General features: G+C 48.6%; 1 non-coding gene across 1 annotated transcript; it reads left to right on the top strand.

The window, feature by feature from the left end:
- Nucleotides 1–485: 485 nt before the first annotated feature.
- On the top strand, nucleotides 486–683 carry LOC132247892 (U2 spliceosomal RNA). Its single transcript, XR_009459294.1, has one exon. It is a non-coding gene; the product is annotated as a U2 spliceosomal RNA (small nuclear RNA).
- The last annotated feature ends 19,528 nt before the right edge of the window (nucleotides 684–20,211 follow it).

The raw sequence follows: 20,211 nt of genomic DNA, 5'->3' as shown, positions 1-20,211 counted from the left end.
GAACGTGACTTGAAAATGAGAAATGTTACGCTGCCTTTTGGAAGGCGCACGAGGAGGCGTTGGACAGAGGGGAGCTGGAGGGGTTGGTGTTTGATATGGGGTGGAAGGCACGGGAGAGAGTGCTATATATTAAGATGTTTACAGACATGGCGCAGAAGGACAACGTGAGAAGATGGTTGGAGCAGAGGGTGGAGAGTGTGACGTTTGTAGAAAAAGAATGTGATCGGTGCAGGGTTTGGACGGGGGCATGGAGGGCGAAAGTGGTGCTCCATGAGGTGGTGGGGAGCCCCGGGGCGGTTAAGCACTTGGCTTCGGCAGTGCAAGTTGGGCCGTGTAGGGGATACGTGGTCTATCACGACCAGCCCAAGCTGAGCAATAGGTGCGGGCAGCAGGGGCACATACAGCAGATGGTTCCCCACCCCACCCCCATCCTTCTATTGTTAGTCCCTCGCCCGGGCGCTCTGTATTTCCCTATCGGCTTTGTCATCTTTTTTTTGGATTTACAATCCTTACCATCTACTAATAAAAGTCAGTCTGTTCTTATCAGTTTAATATCTATGTCCTCGATGTGAGGACTTTATATTAAATGGATTTTTGGAACTGGGAGATGGACTCGGAGCTTGCTCCATCCACTCCACGCATCGGCCTGGTATTACAGTGCCTAGAGGAGCGGTGCACCTCCCCTCGGGGAGAACTTGCTGCTGTCAAAAAGTAGATCTCGTCGCTTCTTCAGAGACATCGGGGGGGCTGGTGCTGGGCAGGGGCCCCCGGCAGTCTGGCAGGCAGGCTACTACTTGTCCGAAGCCTTCAAGATGGCAGGGTGGCTGGCTGTCCGGAGGAAAGCGGTCCCTCTGCCTGCACCTGGATGGAGAGCGCGGTCAGCAGCGTGCAGCTGAGGGGGGTGTCAGGGGCAGCCTGCTTGGTGACCCCCTGCGAACAGCTCTGTTACAGCGGAAATCCTCTGTCACAGCAGAAATCGGGGGCTTTAGGATGCCAGAAAGCCGTGGATGTTGTCGTCATACTGTTATGAAGCAAAACGAAACAAACTGAACACAGGCGGTACGGTACGGTACGGTACGTCTCAGAGGTCAGATGCAAGCCACAACTGAAAGCTGGAAGGCCTGGGAAGAGCCAGAGGCCGCCACAACACCAAGGCGAGGCTTCTGGAGCACGATGCGCTACACACCAACTACGTGGTGAGCACATGAATCGTTTTGTCGACAGTAGGTCATGTTCTGCAAAAGCTCTCTTCAAGGCACCGTTATTTGGGATGTCAATTAGTGCCATGTGGAACGTGTCGGGGCATCGGTGGCATCCGCTCCAAATGGATCTGCAAACAGCTTCAGCTCATCGCTGTGTTCCCTGAAATCCGCACATCTTTGTTTGAATTCATCCAGCAGACGCCGACCAGTGCAGAATACGCGTCATGGGTCACAGTCTCAGCACATCTTGTTAATAGTATTGTGAAATGGGTGACATTCTTCTTATTTAACTGTTTCTGAAACAATTCGAGCTTACAAATGAAGGATTGGATGTGTTCATACAGTCTGTTGACAAATTGATCCTTCCCTCGCCATTTTAGATTCAAATCTGCAAGATACTTGGTGTGTCAACTAGGATGCCAAGTCATCATCATCATCCATGAAGGCAGCATCTTTTCCTTTGTTTGTCATGAAGGTTTTAATTTCGTCAAGCAGTGACGAGTATTTGGCTAGCGTGACTAGCGTGGCTGCCCTGCTGAGCCAACGGACTTGGCAGAAGTAAATAACGTCATCATGGTCCGATCCTATCTCGCAAGAAATGCTTGGGATGTCTATGATTAAGCCCCTTTGACCTGATGGAACTGACAGTAGAAACCATTTTTTCCATCACGTCTCATCCCCAGGGCCTTTGCACACAGCTGTTCCTGGTGAAGGACGCAGGGATGTGTGATGACATCCTGAGGCACGGACTTGACCAGTAAACTGACAGATCCATCGTGCTTGCCTGTCATCGCAGGGACGCCATCCGTTGTTAGACCACAGAGTTTGTCCTCTGGAAGACTGAACTCCAACAAGACACGTTTGACTTCATTGAAAATGTCCTGTCCTGCCGTTTTGCCTTTCATTGGACACAAGTCGAGCAGTTCCTCAACAACATGCAATGGTTTGGTCACTCCTCGTACAAAGGTTGCAGTTGAGCTGTATCACTCACCTCTGTGCTTTCGCCAACCCCCAAGCTGTAAAACTGACAGGCACCGAGTCTTTTCATCAGTGAATCTTCAATGTTTGATGCCATGTCGTCTACTCTTCTAGCAACCGTCTGATGGGAAAGGCTGATATTCTCCACCATTGACTGTTTATCAGGGAATACCTCAGATGTGAATATGCCCAAGCAATCTTTCACAAATTCTCCATCAGACAGCGGTTTCCCTCTCTTAGCTATTGCCTCGGATATCAAGAAACGGATCTTGGTCTCTGCCTCAGACTTCTGCCTCGCAGCTCTGAAAAAAGACGGCTGCCCGTTCATGCTCGGTGTTAGAGAGTTCACCCGATCAAGTCTGATCTGACCCACCAGGCTCTCACGTTTCTTTGCAGGTTTTGCAGAATAACGCGCTTCACGTTGCACTCCTTGCAGACACCTACTTTCTCTTGGCAAATCAGACAGAGGATGTTCCCGTTTTGTTCAATAACAAAAAAATCAGTGGTCCAACTATCTTTGGAAACTTGACATTCAGCAGCAATTTTTCGTTTCCTCTCATTCACCATTTTTTGAGCGTAGCGTAGGCCCTGTAGCTAATAGAGCCAAAATTAATTTTAGTCATAGAAAAACTAGTTTGGCAGAGACAGGTGAAGTTAAAACAACTCACCAGTTCAAGATCACCATTTGATTACTATATAATAATATTGTGGTATCAATATGGACCCTCACCCATCATGTATACTCATAATGTGGAAGGTACAGCCCGACATGTGCAGGTGCGGCCATCATATGCAACCTCAAATGCCGACAGGGAGTCAGGGCAGGACTAGGACCTTTGTCTCCTGGTGCCAGTCCCGGTGTCTCTGTCTCATGGCTGGGGCAGCCCAGCCATTACTGGGTTTGGGTCCCATATGGGCAGCACTGTCAGCTAGCACCACAGCCAGCCAGTTGGTATAACCCAAGACAAGCATCCCTTTACACCCTGTGTCCTGGGCCAGAGAGACCCTGCCTGTGCAGCCCTCCTGCAAGGTTCATGGGAGCTGCTGGTTTATTTCATACAGTTTATTTCATAGACATTTGGGCTGGAAGGGACCCCGCAGGATCACTTAGTCCAGCCCCCCGCCCCAGGGGCAGGAAGTCAGCAGGGATCATAGGATCCCAGCAAGATAAACACCCAAATGTGTCTTGAAGGCGTTCAAAGTGGGTGCTTGAACCGCCTCCGGCGGCAGTCTATTCCAAACCTTGGGGGCTCAGACAGTGAAGAAGTTCTTTCTTATGTCCAGCCTGAATCGGTCGCAGCGGAGTTTGTGACCGTTCGATCTTGTCATCCCTTGGCGCGCTCTGGTGAACAGATGTCCCCCCGGATCCTGATGAGCACCCCTGATAAATTTATAGGTGGCCACCAGATCACCCCTGACCCTGCGCTTTTCCAGGCTGAAGAGCCCCATGGCTCTCAGCCTCTCATCACAAGGTCTGTTTTCCTGACCTCTGATCATGCACATGGCTCTCCTCCGCACCCTCTCAAGCTTCTCCACATCCTTTTTGAATTGTGGTGCCCAAAGCTGGATGCAGTACTCCAGCTGCGGCCTCACCAAGGCCAAGTACAAGCGGAGAATGACGTCCCGGGGTTTGCTAGAGAAGCATCTGTGGATGCAAGCCAGCGTTTTGCTCACTTTACTAGCCGCAGCATCACACTGAAGGCTCATTTTCATCTTGTGGTCAACCGTGACCCCCAAGTCCCTTTCATCTGTACTGCTAACCAGCGTACCATTACCGAGCCTATAAGCATGCTGCAGGTTTTTCTGCATCCTATAAGCGTGCCGCGTCCTATAAGCATGCCCCTCACCCGCACGGCCCTGCTCACAATGGTGACCACACACACAGCCCCAGCACTGCAAGCCCAGAGCGCGGGATCTGGCAGCAAGCCAGGACACGTGTCACAGGATCCCGCCTGCTGAGGACCCCCGACCCTGCCCTGCCGACTGCCTGCGCCAGATGCCGCACCACGTTCCTGCTGAGCCTGGCAGGTCCCAGGAGGCCACCTGGATGCCAGGGGCAAAGGGGCGGAGCCAAAGGAGACATAGCAGGCACTTGGTGAGCTGCATGGCGGCCCGTGGGCCGTATGTTGGACAAGCCTGGGTTAAAGGGTCTTGCCCCTCCACTCACAATCAGACCAACTCCATATTTGGGCTCACAAAGAAATTTGACCCCATGGTCAGATTGGTATGGGCTGGGGGGGCGAGGGGGCTGCCTTCCTCTGTGGGGGCATGGAGATCTACCCGAGATCTCTCGAGTGAATATTAACAACATTTTGCAGAAGCAGGACGTTGGCTGCCACGTTCCCCATGTGTTACCTGTGGCAGGTTAGGGCTTTAAGGCTTGTGTGGTGTCAGGGTTGGGGGTAGTTTTACTAAGAGGTTGCATCATGGATCTGCATAGGGTGGCTCAGATAAGGACGATTCGCCGCAGGCAGGGGGTTGGACTAGGTCACCTCTGGAGATCCCTCCTGGCCCGAGTTCTGTTCTGCAAAATCCAGGCAGGGTCGCTACGCGTTCAGCCAGACTGTGCCAAACTGGACAGGTTTAAAATGCGACCTGAGGAAGGGCACTTGGGCTAAGAAAAGACTGTCCAAAACCCCAAGGCTGAAACGATTCAACCTTCGCAGACTAGACTGAACCAATAAGCACGTGAACAGACGTTCATTTTGATTCTGGAAATGCAGCCGTATGTCTGCAGTGCTCAGGCAAGAAACCGGGGAAGCTACAGCATGTTTCCCTGCCTGGCTGGAGCAGACAGCCTGCACAAGGCTAGCCCTCTCACCCTGGGGGGTAGGGGAGTGCAGGGGGGGTTGAGTTTGAATTTGGAGGGGAACTGGGACAGAAGTTCAGTAAACCAATTTCACCTAAATAAATTAAGTCTGATATTACATTCATCCAGGTTTATCTTAAACCGGTGTTGGCCATTTTGAAAGCAGTTTATGTACACTGAACTGCTGTTGTGTTACAGATCTGAACTGGTTTCCAATCACTTATACCGGTTTATGTGCAACTTGTCCTTAGCCTTGATGACCAAAGGCTTGTCCAACACATCTGTCAAGTATGCACTGGTCAAACAAAAGACATCACAGAAATCCTTGACTTTTTAAAAGGAAACTTTGGGTTTTAAAAATTCGGGAGGAGCTGTACATGTCAGGTAGAGTCTCTAGCATGAGAGCTGCATGGCATGGACTCGAGACAATAGCCTTACAAATGCCAGCTGTGAACACATGAAGCATACAATATGGGATAGGTTTTTACCCCTGTAACAGAATGGGCCTTCAGCTCTAGACAGACAGGGTTCTGGGGGTGGATGTGATATCTTAAGCTATCAATTTAGTTGGTCTAATAAAAGATATGACTTCCACCCAAACAACCGTGTCTGCCTGCGGCCTTAGATCAACATGGTTACAGCCAACAACCCTTGAAATCTAGTTTCTCAACTTGGGCCAACTTATAGCAAGTTTGACTACTTTATTTACCCAGGTAACTGTCTCAGACGGCCGGAACCGACTCGAGGTGATATACAAACTGCTCGGTCGTTTGGGCGGGCTGGTGAATGGAGAGGCAGACAAAGCGTATTGGTTGCAAAAAACTTTACTTACGCCGCTAGTAGCCGCGACGCAGGTGGTCCGGTCGCTTAAACAACTCCACTAGTTGCTCCGGCTGGCAAGGCTCAGGCCAGCGAATCTGTCCACAAATTAAGCCGGCAGGGAAAGGGTACGTCGAAGGATTGCGCTCGGCGACGGGGAGAAGAATCGATAGGTGATCAGGCTATCGATCAGCTCAGCCGCAAGTCAGATATCTTTAGAGGCACTCTGCAGCGTGCTCAAAGTTCTCCGACTTGGGCGGAAGTCGCACAACATTTTACACGGCTAACAAGCCAATCGCTAGCCACCACGTAGGAATAATTTAGAACTGGCCAATAGTGGGACACAAATTTGCATGCGAATGGCGGGAATTCTCTTGCACCGGGGTTTTCTGTTGCAGCAGAAAACTTTTGCTGTGCAAGAGACTCTCATGTGGCGGGAAAATTCCATCGTGTCGAGGCACCAAAATCATTGGGTTGTGACATGCCCCCTTGCCGACGGCACAACTGGAATTTTAGACACATGAGCACGTTATAAGGAATTTTTGTTTCAGGATTCACTGACCTGACGGAGCTTAAGCAACCAACATATATATATATAAACAAACAATTTTACAGACCGGTCTTTTTAACAAACTATACAATACAATAACTTAAACATATAACAACAACTATTAGTCATCATCTGATTGGAGAACATCTGTTTGGGACTCCCCTCGTTTATTAGTCAGTGGAATACGGCTCATAACGAAGTACTGGTCGCGAAACGTCCGTCTTCTCCCACAGCAGACAATGCCAATTAAAATACTTCCAAGTATTAGAAGGATAATTCCACCCACTACACTAGCGATGATGGTATCCCACTTGCGTTCCTGTATTATTGTTAGGGTGAATGCTGATGCTAAACCCGTAACGCTATTAGTTAAAGGATACCATGAAACCGTGGGTGATCGTGTGGTAGTGATGGTGGAGAGATCTAATACATGAATAGTTTTTTGATCGCTTCCTTGACCAAGGGAATTTGTCACCCCACAAATGTAAGTCCTGCCATGATTGTAGGTTAGTGAGCTATTGAAATGCAGGGTATTGTTTACAACCAGTAAGCCTTTAGGCCATCGTCCATCTATTCTGGCCCAGGTAAACTTTATAGGCGGCGGGTTAGAATTAGCATTGCACTTAAGTTGAGCATTTCTTTGTCTAACAAGCCAATTTCTATTATAGCCAGTTATTGACACTTCAGGAGCATATTGGATGTCTAGGACGGGAGAATACCTTATTTCCCTGTCCAAAGCTGGGTGTTTCACAATACAAGTTATACGCCTTCCCCTCGCAAATTTAGTGGGAATGATCTTATATCAGCTTATAACTGTTACCGTTCTATTTGGAAAGGAAATTAAACTATTCTCTATTTTACCAAAATCTCTTTCCCAACTTATATTTGCAGCGGGTTTCCCAGTGGCTGCTGTACAGATAGCTGCCACTGTCCAATTTTTACCATCTATGAAGGGAGTTGGTTCCTTTGTAAAGCTCACAGTGGGTTCGACAATTACAGTTATAGTTGTTAATGACTCTGCATTTCCTAATGGGAACGTGACTGCTTTGCATTTATATGTTCCTTCATCACAGAAACTCACATTATTTAGGTTGATTGTTATATCATTGAACAAAGAGGTTTTAAATGACACTCTTTCAGGGTATTCTTTTTGAATAGAAAACCCATATTCAGGATGATGCACAACAATAGTTTGTGCACTTTTCTCATGCAATTTTTCCCACAAAATTTGTATTATGATTTCATACATGACAATTATACAACACCATTCACGACCGAATCAAGGACATGTCAGAAAACATACGCGAACAAGTAGTGGAGCAAGTCAAGAAAAGTCTGGTAAAATTGGCTTGCAGTTGGATGAATCAACTGATGTCTCAAATTGCGCACAACTTCTCATTTTTGCTCTATATGTGCATGAGAATCAAGTCAAAGAAGAATTTCTCTTTTGTGAACTGCTGAAAGAAACAACTAAGACAGCAGACATTATGGCTATGATGAATGAATTTTTTCCTTTTTTCCAGCCTTCCCTAGGACCTTGTAGGAGCTATTTGTACTGATGGTGCTCCTGCTATGTTGGGGAAATATTCAGAGTTCACCGCTCTCGTCAAAAAGGTGAATCCAAATGTGATCTCTAGTTATTGCATCCTCCTCCTCATTTGAAAGACGTGTTGGATGTTGTCATCCAGGCCGTCAACTTGATCAGAGCAAGGGCATTGAATCACTGCATGTTCAAAGCGCTGTGAGAAGGAAGCGGTTGGGTCTGAACACGCTGTACTTCTGCTTCACACAGAAGTACGCTGGTTATCCAGACAAAAAGTTCTGACAAGAGTTTTTGAACTTTGAGATTTAATTGAAATGTTTCTGCATGAAAATGGATCAATTCTGCTTCAGTGTTTCATAGGTCCAAACTTTGTGGGTTGTTGCCATCCCTCGCAGATGTGTTCACAATTCTAAACTCGTTGAACATTTCAGTCCCAGGTGAAGAAGTGACTATCTAGGAGGGCAAAAAAGTCAAATCCTTTCAAGACATTCCCCAAGAACCAATTATACAAGGCGTGCTGAATGCACAGCAGTTAGGACAAAACATCTTAGAGACATTTGTTGCTAATTGACTTGTGCATAAAGCTGTCATCGTATGTGCACCCTCAAAGTTAAAAATTCTTGCTTCCAGTACAGTTAGCAACAGAAAAACACAAAACAACAGACCGCAGTCATCAGAGCTGATCGTGAACTTTTCAGACGCCTGCTTGTATCTATGGATGTCGATAACCTCCTGAGGCAAGAACTCTCTACTGTACTGCTATCGCTGGCTACAGCAAATGGAAACTTGAGACCAGCAAACAAAGCTTAACTACTCTCCATTTTGGAAGAAATATTTCATAGCCAAGTTTGAAAGAAGCCCTGACTTCAACATGTGTAGTGATTGGTGGTGTGGCTGTGGCTCAGGCCATGGGAAAACCCAAGGATGCAGTGACTTTTGGAGGCCATGGGGATGCTTTTGCGGTGAATATCGTGTCCAAGTTCAAGGAACCTTGCAGCAGGGTAGATGTTGTGTTCGACTGCTACAAAGACCCCTTGATCAAGGATGTTACTAGAAAGCGTTGAATTGGGAAAGGAAGGAAATAAGAATTGGAATTAGCAGCAGGGACGTCATGTTGCCTGTGCAATGGAGAACAGTGATTGAATCCAAGGAAAACAAGGCATGCAAACACTTGTTAGGTTCCTCAAAAGGGAACTCTTACAGCAAACATTACATGGTGACAAAGAACTAACAGTCAGTGGTGGTAACGATGGTTACACTGCCTCCTCAACTGCAAGAAACACGGCCCACCTCCACTCCGCACAAGAGGCGGCAGGCACCCACGTGATCTTGCTTCTTTCTGAAGCAAAGTCAGAAAGATGTAACAGTCATTGTCACAATGTGGTAGCTCTATCCAAATAAAGCTTCTGCTGACCTGACCCAAAAGTTTGCTGCGTGTGTTTTCCACGACAACAAGCCGTGACACCGAAGTCCTATTGCTACCGATTGCATTCTGGCCTCGTCTCAGCAGTGAGCTGTGGATGAGAGCAAGCCCATCAAGAACTCAACAATACATTGCTGTGCACAAGGTGGAGCGCTGTGATGAACTAAGGGACGGACTGCTGGGTTTTCATGGTAATGCGGGGTATGATACCACAAGCTAACTTGCAGGAATTTCTAAAAAGTTTGCTTGGAAGATCTGTGAAACTCATCTCCTGTCTCAATCTGAAGTACCTCACACACCAGATGCCCAAGCACTGGCCATTAGACTCAAGGCCCCCCCATGAAGGATGCCTGTGCTTAATTTTCGCTCATTTTTTGATGTAAGTAAGAATAATTTTTCTGTTGCAAAGAGCTCAGAAAGATCAATCGCCACAGACAGGGCAGAGCTGTTTTTAATACTACAGATTCCCATTTGAAACCTCTAGTTTTCTCTTGTGAATTGGGTTTGCTGCGGCCCCCGATCGAGAATCAAGTTCTAGACCAGCGGTTCTGAACCAGGCTACATGTACCTCCAGGGGGTACATGAAGCCTTATCGGGGGTACGTGAGATATATTTCATACACCGTCTAACACAGGTCGAAGGGCCTAAAAAATGTGAAATTGCTGGGGCTTTAGTGTCGTTAAAATGCACACGCGCATGGAAACCAGATATCCTACTCCTGCTCCATGCCTCAACCTTGCACCAGAAACGTTGCTCCAAACACCTGTCACTCAGTCGTGTAGTCAAGTCTTTGAACATAGTTGTGTGTTGGAAGTTGTTGTGTTTACGTTTGAGTTTTTTACGTCGTTTTTTTTATGCACGTGGCGGTTCCACGCAAGTAACAGTATACATCTGCTTTTTCCTTTCATTTTGGTAAGTACCTATGTTCAATTTTACATTGTTACCAACCTATGATGTATGTTTTAAGGGTTTTACTTTGCACTATTTTTCAGGGACTGAATTCTTGCTTCGTCCATTGATTTATCATGTCAAAGAAGTGTTATTACTAGGATTTGCCTGTGCAGTTTGGCTTTACGTTCATGCTTGATACAGATGATTTACAAAAGCCACAATGCTTCCTTCGCTCAAAAGGTACTTTGCAATGGATATATGAAGCCATCTAAACTTAAAGAGCACCTTCAGACTGTTCACCCTGAAAATACTACAGACCCAGAAGCTTTATTCAAACTCAAGCGATCACAACTTGAAACGAGCACACTCTCCAATCATGGATTTACTCCCCAGAAGCCAGCACTAGAGGCAAGTTATCACGTGGCATTAAAGATGGCCACAGAAAAAAAAGCTGCATACCATCACAGAGACCCTGGTGAAACCGTGCCATGGAAATGGCCGAGCTGATGTGTGGTAAAGATGCACAACTAAAAATAGCACACATCCCCATACAACACCATTCATGACCGAATCAAGGACATGTCAGAGGACATACGCAAACACGTAGTGGAGCAAGTCAAGAAAAGTCTGGTAAAACTGGCTTGCAGTTGGATATATCAACTGCCTCAAATAGCGCACAGCTTCTCATTTTTGCTCGATATGTGCGTGAGAATCTCTCTTTTGTGAACTCCTGAAAGAAACAACCAAGGCAGCAGACATTATGGGTACGATGAATGATTTTTTTCTTTTTTTCTAGCCTTTCCTGGGACCTTGCATGAAAACAGATCAATTCTGCTTCAGTGTTTCATAGGTCCGAACTTTGCGGGTTGTTTGGCATCCCTCGCAGATGTGTTCACAATTCTAAACTCATTGAACATTTCAGTCCCAGGTGAAGAAGTACTATCTTGGAGGACAAAAAAGTCAAATGCTTTCAAGAGAAGTTGGCTCTCTGGGGAAGAAGAGGGAATTCCAGTAACTTGGCCAATTTTCCTCTCTTCGAGGAAATCACTTTAGATCCAGTGCATCCAGGGGAACCATGAGTCCGTGAGAGTATTATTAGGTAGACAAGGTTCTTTGGGCGAATCTGATTTTTTTTAGACCAACTTAAATAGTTGGAAAAAAATTTTAAGCAAGCTTTTGGGTTCAAAAACCCCTTGGGCTGAGGAAGTTTCAGCAATTGGCGTGTGCTCTTCCTGGATGGAACGAAGACCAACATGAATACAACCTACACCCCGAGAGTATTATTACGCATCTTGAAAATCTGAAAGTCACCTCAGAAGGAATTATCACAACTATTCCGGTAACTGACATTTGGGTAAGGAGCCTCTTTACCGCTTCTCTTGAACAAATCAGTGATGCCGACCTGGCAAAATATCTGCTACTTGAAACTTTGTGTCGATTTTGAATCAATGAAATTGGATCGATTCTGGTGCAGACTTGGGGAGGCATATCCCACTCGGACCAAGCGAGCTTACCAAGTTCTAGCGCCGTTTGTCACAACCCATCTCTGCGAGTCGGGGTTTTCAGTGCTTTTTGCAAAAACCAAAGCGAGGAACAAACTGAAAGCTGAACATGACGTGCATGTGGCGCTCCCGAAAATGTCGCCTAGAATTAAAATGTTGGTTGATAGTAAGCAGCAGCACTGTTTGCACTAATAAGTTTGGGCACGTTTTGCCATTTGACACCAATCGTGTTTTTTTGCACTTTTTATGTGCACTGAATAAATGAACCTTGTTTAAAACGAATAAGTCTTTGTATGAGTATCTTCCTGTTTTGAAAAGAAATGCTTAAAAATAGTGAATAAATAAATAAAAATCAACCCTCTCAGAGCGTAAGGTACTATCTGTGATTTGCCTCGTGGTATGGCTTCAGTCCCTCATTGATAGCAATGCCTCGTGTTAGAGGCCGTATGCTGAAGCCATGGCTCCTTCCCTTAAAAGCAGCTTTCCCCCGAGCAGCGCACAAGCAAAACAGTGCCTGTGCGCGGGGTACACTGGCACGCGCATTTTGGAGCCAGCGGTTCGGAGTCAAGGAGATCTCTTTCAAATCATGGAAGTGGAGAGCAACTCTTGACTATAACAAACTCAGCATAACGGCTGTGGGACCCTCGAGTCACTTGGTCACTCTGCTCCTGGAGGCCTGAGCCCACCCCGAGCCGAGGGCCCCGGAGCCGCCGGGCCGCAGCCCCAACACCCGCCCGCGCCAGCTTCCCCGACCGCGTGGCGCGTTATGGCGGCTACAGTCGTATTTAAAAGCTCTCAGCCCAGACGGGCGTCCACCGCAACCACTCGGCTGCCGGCCCGCGCAGCGCCTCCCAGCCAATGAACGCTGGCATGGAAAGATTAAGCTCCCGCCCCTTCTCTGGCCCCGCCCCCGCCCTGCCGGCCCGGGGGGCGTGGCTTGGCCGAAGGTGCGCCTGCGCCGTGCGCGGGACACGCAGTGCAGGAGCGGCCGCGGAGGAGCGCGGAGCTCCGCCCCAGGGGGCGTGGCCTAGGCGGGGTGCGCGGGACCCGCTGTGCGGGCGCGGAGGAGCGCGGCGCTGCGGCCGGGGGCAGCGGCGGGGGAGGCGCAGCTCCGCTCCGGGCTCGGGCAGGGGCTCGAGATGCGCCCGGGGAGGCAGCGCGGAGCCGCCCGCCCGCCCACACGGCGCTGCACGTGCCCCGAGCCGGCATGCGGGAGCCCCGGGGCCGCCTGCTCCTTCCCTCCCCACCCCGGCCCCAGAACAGCCGGGACCCGCCTTCTCCGCGCCTCCTGGATGCTTAGTGCTACCTTTTACACGTGGCTGCTCACTAATTACCGTACATTTACTTAGTGTTAATTAACGCTCATGTTGCTTACTATTCTAATTATTTCTCATTCTAGCGGTGCACGATCGTCATGACGTTAATAAGATGATTTTTAACATTATTATCATGAAATTAATGAATTGATTTTTAAAATCTGCTGGGCGTGCACAACGCACTCTGCACATCCAGCTTCTTTTAAACCAGTTGCGTGGGCGCTAGAAACCCTGGGCTGGGCATCAGCTAATTGCTATTACTGCGGTACTGCTATGTCATAATTATTCTTTATATAGTATTGTCATTATGGTGACTGGCTATGTAGTACTCCTGTTTTTGAAAGCTGGTGTGTTTTCTGGACTCGATGGAGGTGAACGACTTCTTTTCTTTTCCCCTCCCCTTTTCTTCAGTTAACTCTGAGTCTGGGTCACCTGCTGCAATTCGCCCTCCGTGCATTTCTTGGTTGTGTCGGGGGTGAGTTTTTGGGGAGGTAAAAATCCTTTTAAAAATAAATAAATCAATTTCTGGCTGCTTTTCTGGGGGCTGGGGGTGCATAGTGAAGGTTCAGGGGTGCTCATCAGGGAGAAGCCCAAAGCTGCCTGCGGGGCCCCGGCCCCTCCATCCCGCCCACCAGGCTGAAGGTGGTTGCTTATTCCCAGTTCCTTTTTCAAAGCTAATCTAGACCCAATCAAAGCTTGTTAATGAATTACACATCTTAAATAGAATTTCATTACATATTTGCTAATAAATAAAATAATATTCTGTATCAAACACAGAGCCCTAAATAAAGGTCAGATTAGGATGGGATTATGGGGCAAAATACTTCTTGGGCCGCCCCAAACAGCCTGTTGACACCACAGGGGCCTGTCCCGAAGCACCTTGACCACAGCGTTGCCCGGCCCAAAGTGCGGCTTGGCCGTGCTGGCTGCCAGCTGACACCCCCCGCCCCTGTACTAATATATGGGCGTGAGTTAGGAACTAGTTTTTGGGCTGGGATTATAGCCAGAAATCCTTCTTGGGCCACCCCATGACAGACCTGTGTGCCATCGGGGACTCTGCTGGACGTCTCTCACCCGTCTTGCCCGACCCAGAACGCGGCTTGCCCGTGATAGACTGCAAACCGACAGCGTGCCAGCTTCTGTGCTGAGTATATGGACCCACATAAGGACCTGGATTTAGGGCTGGGATCACAGCTAGAAATCCTTCTTGGGCCAGCCCACGCCATGCCTCTGTGGCACGTGGGACTCTCCTGGTTATCTCTGCAGAGTCCTGCCCGTCCCAGGAAACGGTTTGGCTGTGCCAGGCTGCCAGCTGATCATCCACCCAGATGCCACCAACTACAGGGGCCTGAATAAAGAACTGGGATTTGGGCTGCGATCAGAGATGGAAATGCTTGTTGGGCCACCCCACGCTGTCACTCTGTGGTACCAGTGGACTCCCCTGGACAACCCTGACCACAGCTTGCCTGGCCCAACTCGTGGTTTGGCCCTGCCAGGATGCCAACGGACAGCTCCCCCCAGCCACGGTACTAAGTATGTGGGTTTGAGTAAGGAAGTGGATCTTGGGCTGGGATTATGGTTGGAAATCTGTTTTGGGCCACCTCACAGCATGTCCCTGTTGCACCAGGGGACTCTCCTGGTCTTCTCTGACCAGAGTCATAGTATCATAGTACTTGGGGGTGGAAGGGACCTAAACAGCTCATCAGGTCTGACTCCCTCCCTCAGGCAGCAATGGGTGCCAGGATCATGTCACCCCAGCCAAATATCTGCTCAGCCTCCTCTTGAAGACGCCCAAGGTAGGAGAGTACCACCTCCCTTCGGAGCCCATTGCAGAGCCTGGCAGCCCTCAGTGTAAAGTAATGTTTCCTGGTGTCCAGCCTGAGCATTTTCTCTAACAATTGGAGGGTGTTATTCCTAGTAACCCTGGGGGGTGCCTTGGGGGGAACAGAGCTTCCCCCAATTCTCTCCAGTCCCCCCTGGGGAGTTTGTAAACTGCCACCAGATCCCCTCTCAGTCTTCTCTTGTGGAGGCTGAATAGGTTGAGACCTTCTAACCTGTCTCTGTAGGGCCTGCCCTGCTGCCCCATGAAAAGTGGAGATGCGGGGGATTGAACCCAGGACTTTATACATGCAAAGCATGCGCTCTACCACTGAGCTACATCCCCTTTAGCAGTCTGAGCTATCCCCTGGCTGTCCTGCCTGACTGAAGACATGGTTTGGCTGTGCCAGGCCATGAACTGGCAGCCCCCACAAATACTGTCCTAAGTATATGGGCTTGAATAAGGAACTGGGTTTGGGGCTGTGTTGACGACAGGAAATCCTCTTTGGACCACCCCACACCATGCCTCTGGCACTGGGTACTATCCCACACCCCCCAACCAGAGTCTTGCCTGGCCCAAAGTGCAGTTTTTGCGTGCCAAGCTGCCAACTGCCAGCCCCCCATGCCCACTGTACTCAGTACATGGACCCAAATAAGAACCTGGTTTTGGACTGGGGTTATGGCTGGAAATACTGTTTGGGCCAGTTCCCCCATCCCCACTGTACCAAGTAGACAGGCTCAAAGAAGGAATTTCTCGTGGGCTGGGATTAGAGATGGAAATCCTTCTTGGGCCACCCCACACCATGCCTCTATGGCACCGGGGGACTCTCCCGGACACCACTGACCAGTCTGGCCCGGACCAGAGCGTGGTTTCTTCATACCAGGCTGCCAACTAACAGCCCCCCATTCCCATGGTACTAAGTATACATGCTTGACTAAGGACCTGGCATTTGGGCTGAGATTACAGACTAAATTGATGACCAGTGTCTTGCCTGGCCCAGATGGTGTGGGGTGGCCCAAAATGGATTTCCAGCCATGATCCCAGCTGTTACCAGATTTGCCTGTCACTTTGGGGTGTGCTCATTTATTAGGGGTACATTTCTAGGGTCTTTGCAATTCTATCAATGTGCTGCTTGTGTTACCTGTGTTTCTGTACGGAGCTGTATCTCTGCCTTCTGCAAGACCTCACCCACAATGGAGCTATCTTGCAGGACTCCGTTTCAGTAGGGCTGGGTTCCTCCAGCCACTAAATCAGTCAAATGCACACACACGCACACACACACACTAACATGACACGCCTGACCCGGCCGGGTTGATCAGCATGTACAGGCTGACACCTTCATGTGCCAGGAATCAGTTCATTAAGGGAACACTACACTGCAGTCAGACACCAGCACTCAGTGAACAGAATCCCTCTGAATCCGGCTGGGTGTCCAGCTGACACCCTCACGGGCCAGCTTTCAGTTCATTAGGGCACGCCTGAGCCAAAGTGGGCCAATCAGCCTATACAAGCTGATCCCCTTATGTGTCTCAAACTCAGCACGTCCCAATCTTTTGCCCAAACTGTCCTAGTAGTGCTAGCCTCTTGATGAGCAGACCCCACAGTATTTCTGGGCTTCACAGGGATCTTTGGCTTAGGTAAAAGAAGCGTTGCTGCAGAGCAAGTGAGGAAGGGAAGTAGAGAAGGAAAAATACACCTGTTTACCTCCAGTTTGACTATAAAAGTTATTTATTGTGAAGCATATCCAATTTATAATGGTACTAGTAGTAATAGACATGCAAGGGAAAGCAAAACAATTACAATATTCCCCTGGTTTAATTGAGTATTTGGGGAAACTTAGCTGAAGCTTAACTAATACAATTTAGGTTCAGAAAGCTATGCCTAGAGACAAAAAGAAAAAGAGAGAAAGAGGGAGAAAGAGCGAGAGCTGGGGTGTCACTGTTCCCAGGCACTCGGGTGATCTGATGACAAGCAAAGTTCCCAGCACGATCCTTGAAGGGAGAGGATCTGTTTCTGCCAGCTTCTTGGGAACAACAGCGAGTGGTGTCAGAGAGATTTTTCTCTCTTGAAGCACCCTGTTTGCTGCTTTACAGCTTTCTTATCCCCTTAGTCCAGCCTCTTCAAAGCATTCTTTGAATTGTGTAAATCAAGAGGGTCCCAAGCCATAAGTGACAGGGAAAATCCTATTATATAACAGTTTCAATGTACATGAATGACCTTTTCCAGTGACCAGGGGTTATCTGGTTTGGAACATCTCAAGAAATGGATTAACAACCAGGAAAAACATCAAGTTTTAAGGAATAACCAGACATGTAGGAGCCAGCTTGAAATTATGGAGTTTTATTTTCTTTTTTTCCAATCCTCTTCCTTTTACAACAAGGTGTCTATGAAACGGCATCTTGACATTTTCTCTTAACTTTTTAATCCTGAGCCATTTTGGTTGTGGCCAGCCTCAAGGCACTCATGCTTACAAAATCAAATGGAGATGCGCAGAACTGAGACCGGTTTTCCTGTAGATTGTCTGAAGAGGCTTCATCTTTTGTTAAGTGCACTGACGGCATCTGTCTTGGGGCAGTGGATTGTTCTTGGTGCTGTGTATTGAGCTGGTCCCTGAGGGAATCATGATTAATTGGTAACTGGTAGCAGCCAGGCCTGCAGTGATCCCAGGTCCCATGCCTCAAAACAGCCACAGTTGCACGAGCACCCATGTCACGAGTTTTGCCTGTCAGCAGCCAGAGGTGCAGGCCCCCGAGCCCAGAAGCCCTGCACCGATCTCCTCGCCAGCTGCCAGGCCTCGTGGCCGCAGCAGGGGCCACCATCGCTGCAGTTTCCAGCCTGCTGCACCTTAACACACACGGTCATCTATGTCACGAGTTTTGCCTGTCAGCAGCTCGAGGTGCAGTTCCCCCAAAACCCTGCACCAATCGTCTTGAAGCTTGGCAGGTTTCATGGCCTCGGCGAGGCTACCGCCCCTGCAGTTTTCACCCCGCTGTGGCGTAACACATACACGTGACATGAGTTTTGCTTTCAAGAATGTGGGGTGCAGTTCCCCCGAGCCCCTGCACCGATCTTCTTGAAACTTGGCAGGCTTCATGCTCTCAACAGGGGCTACCACCCCTGCAGGTTTCATCCAAATCAGACAAAAAACAACAAAGCTGTAGATATTTCATTGATTCCCCATTATACCCTATGGCCGGATCTCCGAGGCGGCTCCGAAGCTTCCTACTCACACAGGCCGACTCGTGACTACAATGGACTGCAGAACCCAGATCTCCTCTAAGCAGGATTACCTCTATCGTCACATCCACAGCTGCCCCATTCAGGCCATGGAAAGCTGTCTGTGCACCAGGCATGGCAGGATCGGCGCTGGGACAGTTGGCTGTGCCGGCCTCAGAGAATGGGAGAGCTTTGCATCTCCCTGGGTGATTATAGGATCGTATTTCTGAAGACAGATGTACTTTTGGGGCATCCAGAAGCAAAGACACACATTTTAATGGGATGGAAGGTGGGTCAAACCTGTTTCAAAGGGAGTGTAGAGAGAGTGTCTGATCTTCTGGGGAAGGGATGTTGATTGTCAACACGAAGACTTCTTACATGAGCTCTGTACAATGGGAAACAGCAACGGAGAAGAGGTGGTGGGAGGTAGCCAGCAAAGTCAGTGACATTTAGGAGGCAGGAGCGCAATACTTGGACGTACCAAGTAGTTATTTCATCTCGGTGAGCAATTTTAATTCATTTTTAGCAAAACCTTAAAAACTTGAAGACCTGGACTTCTTCAGCTGTGCCATCACAAACCTAAAGGATTACAGGGAAAGGATTTTTGAGCTGCTTCAGGAGATCACCTACCTAGATTGATTTGATCAGGAAGGTAATGAGGCCCCCAACTCAGAAGATGAAGATGATGAGGGTGACTTCTCTAAACATGCAGTCATTAGTTATGCCATTCAGTCAGGATCTAAATACAAAATTGAGACTAAAGTGACTGTGGAAGTGCTGGAGCACAAATCAGCTACGTGTGTCAGGTGAAGGGCAGTATCACATACTGCTCCTATTGGGTAATGCGGGGGGGCGGGCAATGCACTTGCAAAGAGAGTAGTCATGGATGCTGTGCACGGTTAAAGGAGAGCTGCACTTAGGAAAACGTGAGTACACATCTTTACACTGAGATATAACTATATAAAAGCAGTTATTTTATTGCTGGTACCAAAAGCTTTTTTTTTTCCGTACCCATCATCTCATATTCGATGCTGTGGCACATTCAGTTCTGTGTTTTCTCTTCCTATAGAAAGAGGAAAAAGAGGGATGTTACTTCTAGTCCTGTCTTTTTTTAAAGATTTCTGGAGAAGGTTTTGTAGCTGAGGTTTTGAATTGAGTCAGATTTCAGAAGCTCATTTAAGATGAGTTTACAAACAAGCCTTTGAGGTTTAAGCAAAGCTGTAAGGAATTAATTTACTTGCCTTTCAGAAGGGGATGAGGAGGATGAAGCAGATGAAGATGAAGCTGGTCCACCAGGAGAGTACAAAGAAGACGAAGATGAAAATGATGGAGGTTCAGATTTGGGGAGCGTGAAGAGGAGGAAGGAGCTGGCCTTTCATACCTGATGATGGACAAGATCCAGGCAGGACTTACCCTATTCTACTATAAGGCTCAGGATTTTCTTGACACTGTCTAGCTATAAATGTGTAATAAGTTAAACTTGTATAAGCAGAATCATGTAAATCCACTGTCATACATGAGCAATAGAGTACTTTAGAGAGAGACCTTTTACGATCAAAAAAGTGCATTACAGTAGGGGAACCACCGCTGTTTGGTATTCTCCGTTATCTTGCTCAAAATGAAATGCTTCACGATTCATTACTTCACGGCCTTGTAGAATTAGTGTCATTCTGCACCAGATCACCACGTCCGATTTGGAGGAAAACGTGGCCGAAACAAATCCACCTGCCCTACCAGGATGCTCACAAGTGCCTGGGGCGCTTCAGCCTTGAGAGCCATGCCCTCACCATGCAGATCTGCAGGCTGTCAGGTGTGGGGCTGGGGCTTCCAGGCAGGGGGGAGAGGGTGAGTATGGAGGAGCTAGGGCCTGAGGGTGCAGGGGGCTGATCAGGATGTGAGGGCTGAGGCAAAGGGGAGACAGGCTGGGAATCCAGGAGTGAGGGCTGGCCACTGAGGAAGAAGTCAGGGAGAGGCTGGAGCTGTGGCCCTGGGAGCGCTGTGGGTTCGGCCATGCAGGGGAGAGCTGGGGCAGGGAGCGGAGACTTGCCCTGGGTGGGAGCGCATTGCCCTTGCCCTGGGTGGGAGCACAGGACCTTGAGCTGCTGTTAGTTGAGGGAGGTGGGTGGGAAGTTGGATCCTGGCA

Source organism: Alligator mississippiensis, chromosome 1, assembly GCF_030867095.1.
Source record: "Alligator mississippiensis isolate rAllMis1 chromosome 1, rAllMis1, whole genome shotgun sequence".
Taxonomy (NCBI): Eukaryota; Metazoa; Chordata; order Crocodylia; family Alligatoridae; genus Alligator; species Alligator mississippiensis.
The sequence above is the reverse complement of the archived record's forward strand: the minus strand, read 5'-3'. Positions and strand labels throughout refer to the sequence as shown.